Source organism: Tupaia chinensis, unplaced genomic scaffold (assembly GCF_000334495.1).
Source record: "Tupaia chinensis unplaced genomic scaffold, TupChi_1.0 Scaffold139757_1, whole genome shotgun sequence".
NCBI lineage: Eukaryota > Metazoa > Chordata > Mammalia > Scandentia > Tupaiidae > Tupaia > Tupaia belangeri.
In genome coordinates, this window is record NW_006199637.1 from 3,454,089 (window position 1) to 3,464,464 (window position 10,376).

At 48.0% G+C, this 10,376-nt stretch overlaps 1 pseudogene; it reads right to left on the bottom strand.

Annotated features, from left to right (window-relative positions):
• Positions 1 to 8,603: 8,603 nt before the first annotated feature.
• The window catches only part of LOC102472803 (40S ribosomal protein S12 pseudogene), a 2,101-nt pseudogene continuing 328 nt past the window's right edge, over positions 8,604 to 10,376 (bottom strand).

Genomic DNA, 10,376 nt, shown 5'->3' on the forward strand with positions numbered 1-10,376 from the left:
TTTCTTCATGTACATGCCTGAGCAGAACCAGAGACTAGAGCGGATTCTCCTGGAGGTGTCCAAACATTCTCTCTCTCTGCTGTAGCCTGGAAACTCTCTCCAGAGTGAGCTGGGACACCTTTGGAGCTCACCACACTGATTTCTCTTCCCTCAAGGATCATTGCCGTCAATGTCTTCAAACCATTGTTTCATAGGTTTTGTTCAATTTTTTAAAGAATTCTTTTACTTAATTTTATTTATTACTGTTGTTATTTTTTTGTATTTGCTATAGGGATGTGTGAGAAAGAGAGAGAAAAAGAGAGATAGCAAGAGAAAGCAAGCCACCAGATTTGGGATTTGAATCGTGGGTGGCCATGTGGGAGTCCAGCACCTTAACCACCACGCCACCTGCTGGCCCACTTTGTTCAATTTTTAATTGATTACGAAGAGGATAAATCTAGTCCCTGTTAATTATCATAGCCAAAAGCAGACGTTGCCTTTATTCTGTTAATAACCATTTTATAAGATACATACATAAAAGTGTACAAACCCTAGGTATGTATTTCAACAGGCTTTCACAGGGTGAACATATCTATGTAAACACCTCCTGCGTTAATAAATACAACCAGCACCCTCCAAATGTCTCTTTCCAATCCCCGCCTCTCTTCCCAGAATAACCACTGTTCTGACTCTTACTACCATAGTGCCTGGTTTTGAACATGTAGCATGTACTCTTCTGTGTCTGACTCTTTTAGTGTGTTGTGTAAGCAATTATCATTCCTTTTCACTGCGGTGTAACATTTCATTTTATGAATGGACCACATTATTCTTATATCCTATGGTTGATGGCCATTTGAGCTGCTTCTAGTTTGGGGCTACCATGAACAGTGCTATGAACATTTTTGCACATGTTTTCATGTGTGTATACATGTGTGTATTTCTTTTTTTTTGGAGAGGTTTTTGCTGTAGAGCACGTACGCTTGCCAGAAAGAGACAGAGATAGAAAGCGAGAAATCACCCCCCAGGGGGGATGGCCATGCCGCAATCTCTTCTCCTCCATTCTCCTCTTGGGATCTTGGGTACGCATGCACACGTACCCAGCATGAGTTTTAAGCCATCGGGTCCGGGATGCAAACCGCGGTCGACTACGTGGGAGTCCAGTGACATAGCCATTATGCTAACTGCTGGTCCCGCACGTGTGTATTTCAAGAAGTATTTATGTGTGTATTTCTAGGAACTTCTAGCTCGTAGGCTAGGCATCTCTTCCATTTAAGTAGATACCACCAAATAGATCCCTAAAGAGGCTATACCAACTTACCTTCTGGTTGTTCCACATCTTGTCAGCACTTGGTATTGTGACTTTCTTTTTTTAGCCACTCTAATGGATATTACGTACATAGCCTTTCTTTTTTTTTTAATTCTTTTTTTAAGAGAATTATTTATTTAATTTTTATTTATTCATTTATTTATTTTTAATTTGACAGAGAGAGACACACAGAGAGAAAGAGAGAGGGAAAGTGAGAAAGCAAGCCACCAAGTCTAGGACTCAAACCGTGGTCTGCCATGTGGGAGTGTCCAGCACCTTAACCACCATGCCACCTGCTGGCCCCCCGTACATAGCCTTTCAGAACAACTCACAGGCATAATAAAACACAAGGCTTAAAGACTGTAGTATGCTAGTTTGTAACTCCTGTATGTAATGTTTCTTCCCAATGACTTTGCTTATTTCTGAGAACATTCGGACCTTGTGTTTGGGTTCCGCATCATTGTATTTAAGCAGAGTTTGAAAGCTAAGTGTCACATGGTATACCAGTGAAGATGTTGGTAGGGGAGGCAAACAAGGACATTGGTGGTAGACTAAGCAATATGTGCAGAGGAAGGAAGGCATAAAATTATTGTGCATAGTTCCGAGAGCTGCCGTTCATCCCTTTGTTTATGGGAACGGGACAGCTGGAACTGGGCATTGTACAACCCGTGAAGCTGCACACGGCAGCCATGCCAGTCGTGCTCACGGATCATAAGAAGTTTGGTGTGACTAGAGGGCAGGATCGGAGGGTAGAAGAGCAAGAGAAGCCATAGCCAGAGATGGGGCAACATAACTGACTCAGCCTTCATCAGAGGCTTACTTGGTAACTCCACCCCACCACAGAGCTCCCCTCCTGGACAAGGGATTATATAAGCTTCCTCCTCTTGGACTCCTCACCCCTCTGAGCCAACTGGGCTGCCACTGAACTGGGGCTGAGGTGAAACCCCAGCCAGGAAGGAGAAATGCTGAGCACACTCCAGCCTGTCTTGCTACACAACTCTGGCCTCAACAAGTTGAGGAACCAACGCCCTATCCTTCCTCTATCTCGGGCTTCCTCTCTTGCCTACAGCGGGAGCATCCTACTCTGCTTGGGAAAACTGGGTGAACCTGGATGGGAAGCTGGCCCCACCCATGGCCTCGGTTTGTGTTATTGAATCACTGGGAGTGGTGTCTAAGAAAGTGAAAGGAAAATCCCCGGGGTTCCCAGAAATCCTCCCCCTGTCCTGCCCAGGTGAAAAGCGTCCTTCTGAAAGAGACCACTTAAATGGGTACTCTGGGTCGCTACGTCCTCACCGTGCTTTGTATGTGTGCATTTTATGGCTATCAAGGGCAGGACATGGTCGAGGTAGGGCGCCCCTGTTGGGCTGGAAGGAACTATCCACTGTCTGTCTGATAAGGTTTCCTCTGGAAGGTGAGGTAGTGTTCACACTTTGCCTTCCCTCCGATTACCTGGACAAAAGGAGCACTCCTTAAAGTAGACACTGGGGCCTACCTGTGGTTAGCACGCTAGTTAAGGCTGCTGCCTGGCAGGCTGAGGCCAAAGGGGAGGCCCAGTTCCAGCTACTGGCCCACCCCAAAAGCTGGTCCAATGGCACATGCCTGTAGACCCAGCTACTAGGGAGGCTGAGGCAGCAGGATTGTGACATAATGAGATCCTGTGTTTTTTGTTTTGTTTTGTTTGTTTATTTATTTGTTTGTTTAAAAAAAGGCAGCCAGCAGGTAGTGTGGGGGTAAAGACACTGGACTCTGACATGGTTGACCACAGTTCGAGTCCCAGACCTGGTAGCTTGCTTTCTCACTTTCTCTCTCTCTCTCTCTTTCTCTCTCTCTCTCTCTCTTTCTGTGTCTGGTGAGTGTACATGCCTTGTAGCAAGTTTAAAAATAATAATAAATAAATAAGATAAATAATTATTTTTTTTAAAAATGCAGTAACTGGGACAACAGAAGGCTTTCCAGAGAGTGGCAGAGCAAGAATTTCTCCTGGCTCTGGCTACAAAGGAGCAGCACTGGGGAAATGGCACCTCCCCAAGAAGGAGACAAAAGCCAGGACAAGGAACCCGGGAAAGGTGCCCATAGTTCCACCAGGACTCTGGGACTAGAGTGTATATTTCATAAGACCCTGTGTCACTGAATATCTGTGATCCCCAAGACTAAGTGAACTATGGTCTGAGCAGAAACCTTTGCAACCTAGTCTTTTGGCTGGTTTTCTGTTCAGAAAATGACTTTTAAATCAACCAACAGCAATATACGGCATGCGTCAATGCTGTTCGTCAGTGGCTCAAGTCCTTACAAGGCTCTGAGAACAAGCACCATCCCTGCTCTCTAGCTACTAACTGGAGAAAACAGTGTTCATGAAATGCCTAAGGAGCCATACTGCTGATAGGGTCTTCCTTTCTATTTTAAGCAAAAAGGAAAATGAGGGTGAACTCCCTGTGCAGACACCAGCTGGGCAACAGAGAGTGTTAAACATCCCAGGAGAGAGGAGGAGCTATCGTGGGACTAAACGTTGTTTCCGGTTCACCCGGAAGTGTTGACAATCCCTGTAATAACTGTTGAATAAACTATAATATTCCTAAAAAACAAATAACCGAGACAACAAAAGACCCTATCTAATTGATGCTAAATTACATAGTCCAGTTAAATGCCCAGGAGGTCTGCAGTGTACCCAGGTGGCTCTAGGTGCTGGAAAAGACCCAGCTCCCACTGGACCAGGCCCTGGAGGGGAGGGGAGGCTTTGGATGAACACAAGGAACACTTTCTGGACAGGTAAACAGTCGGGGGAAAGGCAAAGAAATCATTACCTCCCAAATCACTTCTAGTTCTACTGAACTGGAAAGTTTTCAGAGGAACTTCATAGCCCTGGTCTTTTTCAGTCTTGTTGGCAGCCCTGCGCACTTGGCAGAACCAAGAGAGTGAGAACCGAGAGTATCTGGCGACTTTGCTCAGCCTTCCTTTCCCCTTTCTCTGCAGTGAGGACCCTGGTTTTCCTTGGGAAAGCGTCTCTCCACTCTCAGCCGAATAGTGGCCTGACTCCAGGGCGGACATAAACAGCCTGGACCACCACAGCACTCCACGCACAGGCATGTGACCCGATAGGCCAGTGACACACACATCCACAACCTTTCCCGGGACAACGGGGGATGAGAAGAAAGCCAATACACAGGAAAGCAGAGCCAAGAGACTATTGCCTGGGGACCTTGTTGGGTCCTTGGATCCATCTGTGCATGACATTAGACTGATTCTAGGATTTTTCTCAGGTGAGTCATAGCGTTTCCTTCTTTAAGCCAGTTAGAATTTGTCTTCTGTTACTTGCTACCAAAAGAATCCCAACTATGGGGCCGGCAGGAAGCATGGTGGCTGAGGGCGCTGGACTCCCATATGGCTAACTGCGGTTCGAGTCCCAGGCCTGGCTTTCTCTCTCTCTCATAAAATTAAAAATAAATAAAATGTATAGCGAGTGAAGATCATTCCTTTAAAAAAAAAAAAAGAAAGAAAAAAAGAAAAAGTAAGAATCCTGACTAATTCAGAAAGTTTAAACAATCTATCTGAATTTAGGGACCAGCAGTTAGCATAATGGCTATGTCACTGGACTCCCATGTAGTCGACCGCGGTTCGTGTCCCGGACCCAGTGGCTTCAAACTCACGCTGGGTGCGTGTGCGTGCGTGCCCAAGATCCCGAGAGGAGAATGGAGGAGAAGAGATTGCGGCGTGACCATCCCCCCTGGGGGGTGATTTCTCACTTTCTGTCTCTCTGTCTCTCTCTGTCTGGCGAGCGCACGCGCCCTATAGCAAAATCCTCTCAAAAAAAAAAAAAATCTATCTGAATGTAGACAGTAATAAAAGACAGAGAATGGACTGACTGTAGGTTTTCTGACTCGCTGTGCTCTTAGGCCAAGTGCAGTGAATGGAGTGAAGGCAGTGTGGAAGACAGCGATGCAGCCTGGTGGGGCCAGACTGGAAGACATGCTGGAGAAATTAGAGTAGGAAATGGGGAGTTGCAGACGTTTCTGAAACAATTTAATGGACACATTAAAAAAACGGGGCCCAGCAGTTAGCATAATGGCTATGTCGCTGGACTCCCATGTAGTTGACCGTGGTTTGCGTCCCAGACCCGGTGGCTTAAAACTCACACCGGGCACATGTGTGTGCATGCCCAAGACCTCAAGAGGAGAATGGAGGAGAAAGGATTGCGGCGTGGCCATTCCCCCTGGGGGGTGATTTCTCGCTTTCTGTCTCTCTGTCTCTCTCTGTCTGTCTGGCGAGTGCACGTACCCTATAGCAAAAACCTCTCAAAAAAAATAATAATAAAGCAGTCAGAGGGTGGTATATGCAAGGATGACTCATGTGGGAAGGTTCTAGATTCACATCTAGAGGCCTTCCTGAGTATGCCAGGCATATGTGACTCCATTCTGGGACTAGCGGGGAGTGGGGGTGGGTTGTGGTGTCAAGACCTTGTTGGGGATGCTTGTGTGTGTGTGTGTGTGTGTGTGTGTCTTACTCATGGAAAGAATAAATATATTTTTAAAAAGGAAGATAATAGATATTGGCAGTACTCTGTTTCTTAACATATGGGATGGATATAGACTCCCCCCAATACATTTATTCTGAATTATGCTCATATGTTTGTATGTTCTTCTAAAACATCCCGGTCATAATTTTTTGTCGTAGGTCATGTGTACCAGTGAGAGAGAGAGACAGTGAAAGGGAAAGCGACAAATCACCCCCCAGAGAGATGGCCACACAACAACCCCAACTCCTCCATTCTCCTCTTGGGATTTTGGGCACGCGCATACATGTGCCTGGCATGGTTTTCAAGCTGCCAGGTCCAGGACTCAGACCACAGTCAGCCATGTGGCAATCCAGTGCCCCAACCAATACACCACTTGCTGGCCCCCATAATTTTTTTAAAAAATTTGTTAGAGGGTGCTTGTACTACCAGAGAGAGAGACAGAGAGAAAGCGCCCCCTCCCCATGGGGAGTGGTCACACTGCAATGTCTTCTCCTCCATTTCTCCCTCTCTTCAGGATTTCAGAATCACACGCACAGACGTTGGTGTGTTTCTCAAGCCTCTGAGTCCAGGACTCGAACCATGCAGTCAGTCACGTGCAATCCAGCCACCTCAACCACCATGCCATTGGCTGGCCCCATGTCATAATTTCAAAAAATGGACCAGCCTTGTAGCACAGTGGTTAAGTGCCATGCATGGAGAGCTGGAGCCCACATGGCTGGCTGCAGGGCACATGCGTGTGTGTGCCCCAAATCCTGATAGGATGGAGAAATGGAAGACAAAGGATCGCAGCATGGCCATTCCCCATTGGGATGGTGCTTTCTCCTTCTCTTTGGCAAGTGTGTGCACCCTCTGGCAGTTAAAAAAGAAGAAGAAGAGGAGGAAGAAGAAAATGAAAAAGAATGAATAATGTGGTGGCAGTGACCTGCAGAATGAGACAGCAAAGACAGAGCCTGGAGTCAGAGGCATGGAAAAAAGCCGGTGCTGAGAGGAAGGTGTAGACCGGAGTCGGAAAAGCTAGGAGGGCGTGGGAAGGTAGGGGGGCCTCGTGGCAACGAGGGCAGCAGCAAAATGGAACACCGAATAATGGTAATGATAACAGAGACAGGGTAGCTGAGAGTGGAGACCTGGGCGGGGTATTAGGGTGGCCTGTGGTGATTCTTGAATTCGTTTGGTGGGAATGTCCAAGTTTGGGATCTGGAGAATCATTTGCTTGGAAGGAGCAGAAACCTACTCCAGCCAGCTCAGGGAGAGGACCAGACATGAACAATGGCGGCGACTCCCTCAACTGCAGGGCACATGGTCTTTCTCAACTCTTCTCTGATCTGTTTCTTCTGCTTCCTCGTAGGGAGGGCGGGCCTGGCAGAAGCCGAGTGCCCTGGGAATCCCGTGGGGAGGGGAGGTCACTACTAAAGCTGCTGAGCAGGGCGCACCAGCTGGACTGGGTGTCAGAAACGTCTAGAAGGGATGTCACAGGGGGAAGCAGGGCCTGGGGAAGCACAGTTCCTGCTGTGGGAGAGGCACAGGATCAACGTGCAAAGAAAGCAAAAGAGAAGAGATTGATCTCGATTCGGGAAGGGAGGCCACCAAGGTCAAGGGCCGGGACAGACCAGTGCCGCGGAGGAGGGTGAGAAGGTCCTGTTGGGCGGTGACATTCTCTACTGGGCTCTTCCTTTCCGTCTCAAACAGGCCGTCCTGTCCCCACCCCACCCTCGTGTCCCCTTGCCCTCCACTCCCTGCTCTCTCTTTTCCCTCACCCCGGACTCCCTGCTGCCTGCACTCCTAGGAAACACCTGCAGTCTCTGAGGACTTTCTTGTTGCAATAGCCAGGCAACGGATGCTCTTCGGTTCTATGGTTTCATTCAATTGTCATTCATTCATTCATTCATTATATCGACAAGTATTTGTTAGGGGCCAACTGCTTGCCCAGCACCAGGCTGCTATAGTGAGAAAGATGGATAAGCAGAGATTCTCTGTAAAAGCAGCGTGTGCTTCTTCCCTCTCAAGATACCACACACTCAGGCATGCACACACACTCTCTCTCTCTCTCTCTCACAAACACACACACACACACACACACACACACAGCGACTTGCTGTCTCTGTTCACATCTTCCCCATTTTCCTCTGACTCGGGACTCAGCTGCCAGGCATGAGATCTGTGTGGGACACTGACAAACAGGAAGGAAGTTGGGTCAGTACCCTGAGGAAGCCGAGGAGGAAGAGGAGGCAGACAGCCTGGAGGGGGCACCCCAGGATGTGCTCGTGAACTGACCTGCCATTCGCTAGTGGCCTGGTGAATGCGTAATTCTGAACGGCAAGCGGCCAGCAGAGAAGGGCATACTGCCAGGATCTCGGGTTCTGGGTCATTGCAGACAGTTCTTGAGAAAAGGCCCTTCCCCAAGGGTGAGAGAGAGCCCCAGGGCCTGGCTCCAGCCGGTTTGAGAAGCAAGCAGCTCGGCCTTGGCTGAGCCCTGGCCTGGCTCCTGGACCATGCTGCTCCCAGGACTGCCCATGGACAGGCAGCCTCTGGGCAGGAACCTGGTCTGAGTAGGACTATGGTCTCCTGCGCTGTAAGGAGCTGGTCGGCCAGGGCTCGCTGGCTAAATGCCCACGGTGCTGGTGATAGAAGGTCCCCGAATTTCCTTACATTCCCTTTCCTAGGGGATTATATAACATAAATGAAGAATAAAGAGAACGAGAGCCAGCAGGTGATGTGGTGTTTAAGGCGCTGGACTCCTACATCCCTGACTGCGGTTCGAGTCCCAGACCCGGTGACTTTCTTTCTTTCTCTTTTTCTTTTTTGCTAGCCGATTTTTATTATCGCTTCATTTCTTGCATTTGAAGTACTCTTCAATGACATCCTTGGCCTGAGATTCCTTGCCATAGCCCTTAACTATTACACAGCTGCAACCGACCACTTCACGGGGTTTTCCCCGTCTATCAATTTTACAGAGGCCTACCCATTCTCCTAGGATCTTGTTGTCATCAACCTTAATCAGGCTGATTTGGTGTTTGGCACAAAGGGCCTCCACCAACTTGATATACGTAGGTTCATCACAGTGGGATGCGAGCACACACAGATGGGCGGTGAGCTTGGCGCTTGTCTAAGGCTCTGGCAGCTTCGCGAATTGCACGTGCTAGGCCATCGTGGATGAGGGCGGTCTTCAACACCTCTTGCAAAGCTGTATTAACTCCATTACACCTCCAGCAGCAATGCCTTCCTCAGCCCTGGTGGTGGATTATGGATGGAGCCAAATCTTGAACGCACCCGAGCCTCTGCCTCCACGACTCCAAATTTTAAATAATAATAATAATAAATAAAATTAAATAATTTTTTTTTAAATAAAGAAAAAGAGAAAGAAGAGGGAAGGAGAAGGGAAGAAAGAGTAGGAAAGGCAGGAGGAGGTGGAGGACAGCATTAAAAAAAACCCTGGAGACCAGCAGATAGTATAATGGTTAGATTGCTGGACTCTCACATAGTTGACTGCAGTTCAAGTCCCAGACCCAGTGGCTTAAATTCATGCCGGGCGCATGTGCATGCATGCCCAAAATCCTGAGAGGAGAATGGAAGAGAAGGGATTGTGGCATGACCATCCCCCCGGGGGGTGATTTCTTGCTTTCTGTCTCTCTGTCTCTCTCTGTCACTCCAGTGAGCACAATCACCCTATAGCAACAATCTCTTAAAAAAATAATAACCAAATCATATTATTTTTCTGTTTAAAAATCTTTTAATAACTCCCCATTGCCTGTTAAATAATCACAATTTTCCTCATCCATCCCTCCCCACTTTCCATTCCAGCCCTATTGGAGTTCTGGGCCCTACCAGGATATAGTCACACAAGTCTTGAGAGAAATTGCCCCATGGGGCTGCAGCAACTGAAACAGAGGTAGCACAGTACTGGGTCCATCATAAGGAGCATGGGTAACTACCAAAAGGAGGTTTTAGTCCTAGCTCTGTGACCACAGAACTCTGGGGAAATCATGTCTCCCCTCTTAATCTCCCTTTCCTCACCCATTCAAGAACAATCCCTGCTCTGCTTTATTATCAGTCCCTTCTCTGGGTTATTGTGAGGCTCAGGCAAGATAAAAATCCTAGAAACCCTTGGACCAGCCAAGTGGCTTGGGGGTTAGCAGCTAGAACTGAGGAAGCCAACTTTGCAGTTCGAGTCCTGGACCCTAGTGGCTTGAAAAACTGCCAAGTAGAGCCATTGGGTGGTATAATGGTTAAGGTGCTGGACTCCCACTTGGCCAACTGTACTTCAAATCCTGGACTCAGCGGCTTGAAAGTCATGCTGGCCAAGTGTGCGTGTGTGCCCAAAATGCAGAGAGGAGAATGGAGGAGAAGGAATTGGAGTATGGCCATCCCCTCGTTTCTCAGTTCTCTTTGTCTGTCTTTCCAGTGAACACCCACATCCTATAGCCTTATAGCAAAAACAAACAAACAAACAAAAAAAAACCTCTCAAAAAAGAAAAAAGAAAAGCATGCCAAGCACCTGTGTGTGTGCCCCAAATCCCAAGAGGAGAGTGGAGGAGAAGGGATGGTGGCATGACCTTGCCCCGTGGGGGTGGCTTTCTCAGCTTC